Source organism: Helianthus annuus, chromosome 15 (genome assembly GCF_002127325.2).
Source record: "Helianthus annuus cultivar XRQ/B chromosome 15, HanXRQr2.0-SUNRISE, whole genome shotgun sequence".
Taxonomy (NCBI): Eukaryota; Viridiplantae; Streptophyta; class Magnoliopsida; order Asterales; family Asteraceae; genus Helianthus; species Helianthus annuus.
The window spans coordinates 90,388,711-90,397,881 of record NC_035447.2 but is presented as its reverse complement, the minus strand read 5'-3'; positions in this window follow the sequence as shown (position 1 = coordinate 90,397,881).

Here is a 9,171-nt window from a genome sequence, read left to right as displayed (position 1 = left end):
TACCCTTTGTTGTAATGTCAATTTGGTAGGGGCATAATCTAGGAAGAGAAAATCCACCGGGTATTCGAATTCTCCCAACCGAATCATAACATTCTTAACTATTCCCCGTGGACGCCCCCAACTTTCATCCGCCAACCTCACCATGGTGTCTATATCTTGAAGCGGACCAAAGTCGTACATATCGCGTAGATCGCCTGGTAACACACTCATACTCGCCCCATAGTCCAACAATGCTTGAGGAATTTTTAATTTTCCCACTTGAATAGGCACGAGTGGTGCTCCATGCTCTTTGTCCGTTTCAAACTCGGCATCCCTTCCTATACCTCACTTGACAAGAAGATGTTAGAAATGTTTCATTAAATTCACAATTAGGAACGGTACTGTTTTGGTCAAAAATCTAATAGTGATAATGCAACCAAACTCTTAGTTGCGGGGAATGATGCTTGAAATGAAGATCAATGATAAGGATCACTTTAATGTAAATTGCACAAATGACACAAGGATTTATACGAGGAAAAAGCCCTTGATCAATGAATGATCTCCGGCACAAAAAACCTCGGGTGATGGAAACTACCGATCACCAAGCTAAAATAAATCAATAAATGTTTAAAACTTCGGATAGTGCCGAGCTAGGTACAAGGATCACTATGGTTAAATGTGTAAAAGTGTGTGAAAACTGTTAAGTGTTTGCCGAGAGCTTCAAGAGTGCAGTTGTACAAGAGTGTGTGTAGCTGAAAATGGCTAAGTGTTCTAAAAATAGCTCGTCACCCCTTAAAAAAATAGATGCTAACTAAGCTAACAAACTATCCGACTTCTGTGCCATGCTCCCACGTTCTCCATAACGTCCATTTCCAGTCAAACGTGTGCGAAATACCCGTGGAATATTCCATAGTAACGTTGCCAAGACCAAGTCAAGCTTATTACTCTTGCAAAACAATACAAAACATAAACAAACAATCGTTAGTATGAGGATCCTTAGGGTGATCCATGATCCTGATCCTGAAGGTCTTCTGAGGATCACTATCTGTCACAGAAGTAAGGATCACTATTAGGATGACAAGTAAGGATCACTAATTGTTAGAAAATCCTCCCCTAACAATTGCCCCCAAAATATAAGGAGTAATATGTAAAATGAACGAGTTATGTTTTCTTTATCTTATCCGCAACTAACTTAACGGATATATAGCCGTTGATGTAGAACTATCCGTTGCAACTATGACGTCACAGAAGTGACAATCCTGCAGAATCATGATTATAAATAGGAGATATAGATAGGATCGTTTGCATTTAAATTCCAGAGTTACTCCCTTTATAACCGCATCCGAAGATCAAACAGGTATTCTCCGTTCATCTTCTTCCTTTTCTTACTCTGTTTTTTTCTCTTTCTATTATTCTGTCAAAATGTTGCTCCGGAACTCCCCATCTAAGGATCACACGAAGAACAGCCCACTAAAGAGCCAGGGAATCATCGAAGATTCCATAAAAGAACGATGTTGCTTCTCCGATCCGCAAATTGATATGATCCGCTACTGTTTCCTGGCGAATACTGTGTTCAAATCTTTTGATCCCAACACCCTCAGTGATCATATTTCTGATAACTGGGTTGCGTTTCCTGTTACTCCATTCACCATAGGCTATACATATCCCTTTCCAGCTTTCACCCAATCTTTCTTTTCCCTAACCGGCATATCTTATATCCAAGCCATGCCGATGATCTGGAGGGTTTTGTACACCCTTGAAAGGATCATCGAGCAGGAAGGGATAGACCTAGGTATGTCAGATCTGGGAGAGTTATATGATCTTACTACCTTTGGCTCTCATCGTTATCTGTTCAAACGTAAACCTGGTGAGGAACACCCGATCTTCAAAGCTACCAAAAATGATACCAACTGGAAGCGGCGTTTCTTTTTCGTCAAGAGAGATTATATCCCTAACGGGAAGGATCTACCCAAGAAATGGGCTACCCACGGTAGGATGGAGGATCCTGAGGAGGATCACCAGAGAACTTTTCCTTTGATATAAGGATCACTGACATTCTTTTGCTTTCTTGTTATGCAGCTATCACCGTCTCACACCTCAGACTGACTCCTGCTGCCAAAGAGAGGCTCACCGCCTTCAAGAGACTTGATCCTGAAATAAGATCATTCAAGACAACTACCCAGGACTCACATGAGGTATCCTCAGGCTCTGTCATGATGTCAAGTGAGTATCTTTGTTTAAAAATTCAAATAATCAGAAAAATATAAGTAAGGTAAAGATACTTATCTTGTTTTGGTTGTGTAGGCGCTGGAAAATCCACCAAGTCTGCTTCAAAGTTCAGTGTCACCGATCTCACCACCGTCAGATCCTCCAAGAGAAAAGCTCCAACCAGCCCGATAGCTTCGGTCCCCAAGGCACCCCTCAAAGGAAAGGGAGGCAAGAAGAGAAAAGCCTCTGAAGCTGAGGACCTGCAAGGTCTCCCCTTGATCCGCCAATAATTCCTTGACTACTTCAGTGAGGTATGGATCACTGTCTCCGCCCCTATATCCTGCTGATATGAGGATCACTTGGTTCTGACCTTATCCTTTATCCCCTTTGAAGAAATTTGCCGAGATCGAGGACTACGTTGGCCATGTTGAGGATCAAGATAGGAAGATTGCCGATCTCCAGCAGGTTGCATTGCTGAAGGATCTCAAAATTGCTGATCTTCAGAAGGAACTCCAGGATGCTAAACACGAGACGGCCAAGGTGCTGATTAATGTCGACTATGAGAAGCATGAGATCACCGAAGATGCCAAGGTCTCCGCCGCCATAGCAATGTACAAAACCAAGCTGCAAATGGCCCTGGAAGCTCAGGATCCTGCTTTTGACAAGAGCACTTGGGATGTGGAGGGTTGGAAGGCAAGGCTGGCTGAACTGGAGGATGAAGAAGAGGCTGAAGAGATCCTGACCATTGAGGCTGGAGGCAAGGGTGAAGGTGGTGAAGCAAGTGGAGCCGGAGGTGGTGATGCAGCGAAGGTTTAGGCTGCAGGATTGGGCGATGATGGAAACTTCTAGACATAGCCGGAGCCCAATTTTTTTTTTGATGGTTGTTTGTTGAACAATAGTTTTAGGTCTAGGGATCTAGGATCCTTCAGACAATAGGCAGGATTGCAAATGGTGGAGGGATCCTCTGTTTGGGGGATGAAGCCATTGTGATCCTGCGGCCTTTATATTCCTGCACTACTTAGAACTTATTATCATGGACACCCTTTACCTACCCCAGCGGACGGGCCATGTATTGCTGGTAGATGCTCGGGGTAGGTAATTTTGACAACCTTTTAAGGGTTAGTCTTTTTGTTAATAAATAAAATCTTAATCTTTTGTCGCTTATGTTGTGTTGTTATCCTTTTTGTCTCTTTAATTCTCAATTATTTTGATGTACACTTATTAAATAAGCAGTTTTGAATAAGTCAGGTTGAAAATATTTAGGATATGATCCATGATCAAATATCCTATAGTTGAAGAATCCCAAAAAGTAGTATATTTTAAGGATCACAAGTTTAGTTGTCAAATTTCAAGGGTTATTCAAATAAACAATGAATAGAATTAAAAATAGTTAAGGATCATACCTGAGGATCCAAGTTAGGATCCTAACCCTTAGTACCATAATCAGGACAATTACAAGATAAACCTTAGAGATAAGTAAGGATCAATGATCCCTAGTTGTTTAACTTCAAGGACCTGAAATAGAGCATAACTTGGGACTAAGCCAACATAAGATAAGAGTTAGCAACTGGGGACAAGCCCAAGGATAACTGGGGACAAGCCCAAGGATAACTGGGGACAAGCCCAAGGATAACTGGGGACAAGCCCAAGGATCGTATGTAAACTGGAGTATGGCCCTAACTGGCGACTATCCAAACTTAGTGACATGACAATGCCAAAACCTTAGCTAACGTGAAAACGTTAGAAACCTTAGGAACGGATGTATGGTACGTCTACCATTATACGTAGGATCCTAGGTATAGCCAGTACAATGGAATTATCAGCCCCTAAAGCGAGTACTGGTCCCACTGCCTTGAACTATACCCGGATCATCATGCGCTACAGGCGGAACTGGGGTCAAGCCCAAATAACTGGGGTTAAACCCAAGGAACTGGATTGCTTCTGTAGATAATAAACGCTTTGCTAAGGATACCTGAACTTTCAAAACTCAAAATCATGTGAGAGAAGGATAAAGGACACATGATCCTTATCCTTATATGAGAAAATAAGGATATGAAATAGTTCAAGATTAGGACATTACCAGAGTAAGGATCATTGATGCTTTAAGGATCCTTCAAGGATACCCCTAATGTAAGGATCATCTGTGCCATCAAGATCCTACTCACATGAAATATTTCTTCAAATGGACAGCATTCCAAGCTCTTGGTAGCAAATCACCTTTCATGGTCAGCAATCTATATGCCCCCTTTCCTGCTTCAGCTTCAATCAAATAAGGGCCTTCCCATTTTGGTGCCAATTTTCCATCAGTAGGATTGGTGGTAATCTGAAATGCCTTCCTTAATACCATATCACCAATCTGAAATTTCCTGATCCTGACATTTTTGTTGTAAGCACCAGCCATTCTTTGTTGATAACTAGCCATCCTTATCCTAGCCAGATCCCTGTTTTCTTCAATAGTATCCAGGTCTTGAGCCAAGATCTTATCATTTTCCTCAGGATCACGGGTACTTGTTCTAGCAGTTGCAACCACCATTTCTGTTGGGATCACTGATTCTGCCCCAAATAACAAAGAGAATGGCGTTTGACCAGTAACATTCTTAGGGGTTGTCCTATCAGCCCAAAGCACATAAGGTAGTTCTTCTGCCCATTTCCCTTTCTTGGATCCAAGCTTCTTCTTCAAATTGTTGATGATGATCTTGTTGGATGATTCTGCCTGACCATTAGCTTGTAGGTGGACTGGTGTTGATGTTATCATCTTAATCCCCCAGCTGTCACAAAAGTTAGTAGTTCTGCCCCCAATAAATTGGGAACCATTGTCACATATAATTTCAGAAGGAATACCAAATCTAGTTATAATATTTCTTTTAATGAAGGATATCACTTCCTTTTCTCTGACTTGGGCAAAAGCTTCAGCCTCTATCCACTTCGAGAAGTAATCAGTCATAGCTAGCATGAATACTTTTCCACCAGGTGCCTTAGGGAGCTTTCCAACTATATCCATACTCCATCTCATAAATGGCCAAGAGGAGGATATAGGATGTAGAAATTCAGCCGGCTGATGAAGGATATTGCTGTGTCTCTGACAAGGATCACACTTCTTAGCATACTCCACAGCATCTCTCTTCATAGTTGGCCAATAGTATCATGTCCTCAGAATCCTTGAGAATAATGCCCTGCCCCCAGTGTGGTTTCCACAATCTCCTTCATGGAAATCCTTTAGGACCTCTTGGATTTCAGGATCCTCAATGCATCTTAAATATGGTCCTGCAAGAGATCGTTTATACAATATATTATTTAATATTGTGAATTGAGATACCTTGATTTTGAAAGCCCTAGGATTTTCTCCTGTAGGAATCTCTCCGTGTTGTAAGTATCTCATGATTGGTGAGATCCATGATCCTGAATAAGACTGAGTATCCTCACTAGGGATAATTGCAGAATCCTCCCCTATTTCCATGGCCACATGATCCTCGATGGCAGGAGCCAAGACATGGATAATGGGGATACTTATATCCTCCGGGATCTTCAAGGATGATCCTAAGTTAGCCAATGCATTTTCAGCTTCTGTATTTTCTTCCCTTGGTACCTGTGTCAAACTAAAGGAAACAAAAGAGAGTGCCAATTCTTTGACTATCTCTAAATATTTGGTTAGCTTTTCACCTTTAACATCATAGGATCCATTAAAGTGATTTGTAATTAATAATGAATCTACATGTACCTCAAGATACCTGATCCTCATATGCTTAGCAATTTGCAAACCAGCAATCAAGGCTTCATACTCAGCCTCATTATTAGTGGTTTGAAACTCACAAGCTATAGAGTGGGGTATTATGTCCCTCTGTGGCGATTTTAGTAGTATTCCAAGCCCTATGCCTTTGACATTTGAGGATCCATCAGTATAGAGTATCCAAGGATCCTTGGTCTCCTCTAGCTGCTGGACTTCTAACTCAGCTTCTTTTTGTAAATCACTACTGAAATCAGCCACAAAGTCAGCCAATGCTTAGGATTTGATGGATGTCCTAGGCTCATATCTTATATCATAGGCACTAAGCTTCACTGCCCACTTAGCCATCCTTCCTGACATCTCTGGTTTCCCGAGGACATTCTTAATTGGAAAATTAGTTTTAACAACAATAACATGAGTTTCAAAATAATGTCTCAACTTAGTAGATGCCATGATTAATGCGAGAATAAGCTTTTCAAGGTGTGAATACCTGGATTCGGCATCAAGTAAACTCTTACTTACATAATAGACAGGATGTTGTGTACCTTCGTGATCCTTAACAAGGACTGCACTTAATGCTTTTAAGGATACTGCAAGATATAAGGATAGCACATCTCCTTTCTCTGGTTTCATCAAGGCTGGGGCTGAGGATAGGTAATCTTTGAGAGCTCGTAAGGCATTCTCATGCTTCTCAGTCCACTCAAATTTCTTGTTCTTCCTTAGGATATCATAGAATTCTTTGCACTTCTCTGAGGATTTGGATATGAATCTGTTCAAAGCTGCTATCCTGCCTGTTAGCCTTTGGACATCCTTAGCATTGGCAGGAGATTTGATATTCACCAAGGCTTTGATTTGTTCCGGGCTAGCTTCAATGCCTCTCTTGGTCACCATATATCCTAAGAATTTACCTGCTTTAACACCAAAGTGACACTTTGAAGGATTAAGTTTCATGTTATATTTGTCAAGGATATCGAATGCTTCCTCCAAGTCCCTTAGGTGATCCTCAGCTTTTATGGATTTTACCACCGTATCATCTATGTAAACCTCCATAGTTTGTCCAATCTGATCCTTGAACATCATATTCACCAGCCTTTGATATGTTGCACCTGCATTCCTTAATCCAAACGGCATAGCAATATAACAATATATACCGGTTGGAGTCATAAAAGCCGTATCCTCTTGATCAGATGGTTCCATCTGAATTTGTTGAAATCCAGATGAAGCATCCATAAAAGTCAACAGTTCATGACCCGCCGTCGCATCCACCATGGAGTCAATGTGGGGTAATGGGAAAGGATCCTTGGGACATGCCTTATTTAAATCTGTGAAATCGACACATACCCTCCACTTTCCATTTTTCTTTTGAACAACAACCACAATGGCCAACCATCTTGGATACTTGACCTCTCTAATCATACCTGTCCGGAGCAATTTCTCTACCTCTTCCTGGATAATGGCATTTCTTTCCGGTGCAAACTTCCTCCTTTGATGGATTCGTTTAAATGACCTGTCAATGCCAAGTTTATGAGTGATAATATCCTTAGATATACCTGTCATATCCTCATGCTTCCATGCAAAGGTAGTTTTCCTCCTTTTGAGGAAGGATACGAGGTCTTCTTTCATTTTGCCAAGGATCCCTGATCCGATATAGATTTTGGATTCAGGATCATCAGGATCCATGAGGATTTCTACCACATCCTGCTCTCTTGCCTCCAAGACATCCCTTGGAGGATACTTTGATTGCTATTGCTCCTTTGACTTCGAGGCTGGTTTCATTGATGAAGTGTAGCAGTTCTTAGCCTCCTGCTGATCACTATCAATCTTGACTATTCCCCAAGGACTAGGGAGCTTCACACATTGATGGTAGGTAGATGGGACTGCCTTCATATCGTGTATCCAGGGCCTGCCAAGGATAACATTACAACAAGATAAACAGTCAATAACACAAAATTTTTGATAAGAATGTAGGCCTTCGATGTATATTGGGAGTTTAATGTCCCCCAGGGTGTTCTTAGTTTCGCCACTAAATCCCACGAGCACGGAGGATCTTGGTATGATATCTGATTCAGGTATGTTTTGGTTAAAAATCTAATGAGGAATGATGCTTGAAATGAAGAACAATAATAAGGATCACTTCGATGTAAATTGCACAAACGACACAAGGATTTATATGAGGAAAAAGCCCTTGATCAATGAATGATCTCCGGCATAAAAAACCTCGGGTGATGGAAACTACCGATCACCAAGCTCAAATAAATCAATAAAAGTTTACAACTTCGGATAGTGACGAGCTAAGTACAAGGATCACTATGGTTATTCGTATAAAAGTGTGAGATTTGTTAAGTGTTTGCTGAGAGCTTTGAGACTGCAATTGTACGAGAGTGTGTGTGTAACCGAAAATGGCTAAGTGTTCTAATTTTAGCTCGTCACCCCTTTTAAAATGAAAGCTAACTAAGCTAACTAATTGTCCGACTTTTGTGCCATGCTCCCACGTTCTCCACAACGTCCATTTCTATTCAAATGTGTGCGGAATACCCGTGGAATATTCCATAGTAACGTTGCCAAGACCAAGTCAAGCTCAATACTCCTGCAAAACAATACGAAACACAAACAGCCAATCGTTAGTATGAGGATCCTTAGGGTGATCCATGATCCTGATCCTGAAGCTCTTCTGAGGATCACCATCTGTCACAGAAGTAAGGATCACTAATCAGGATAGCAAATAAGGATCACTAATTGTTAGAAAATCCTCCCCTAACAATTGCCCCCAAAATATAAGGAGTAAAATGTAAAATTAACGAGTTATGTTTTCTTGATCTTATCTGCAACAAACTCAACGGATTTATAGCCGTTAATCTCGAACTATCCGTTGCATTATGATGTCACAGAAGTGACACCCCTGCAAAATCATGATTATAAATAGGGATATAGATATGATCGTTTGCATTTAAATTCCAGAGCTACTCCCTTTATAACCGCATTCAGAAGATCAAACAGGTATTCTCCCCTTCATCTTCTCTCTTTTCTTGCTCTGTTTTTCTTCTCTTTTCAACTATTCCATTCAAAATGTTGCTCCGGAACTCCCCTGCTAAGGATCACCAGAAAGAAAGCCCCTTCAAGAGTCAAGGGATCATCACAGATTCCGCTAAAGAACGCTGCCTTTTCACCGATCCTCAGATCGATAGGATCCGGTATTGTTTTCCCGCAAACACCGTATTTAAACCCTATGATCCCACTACCCTGAGCGATCACACTTCTGA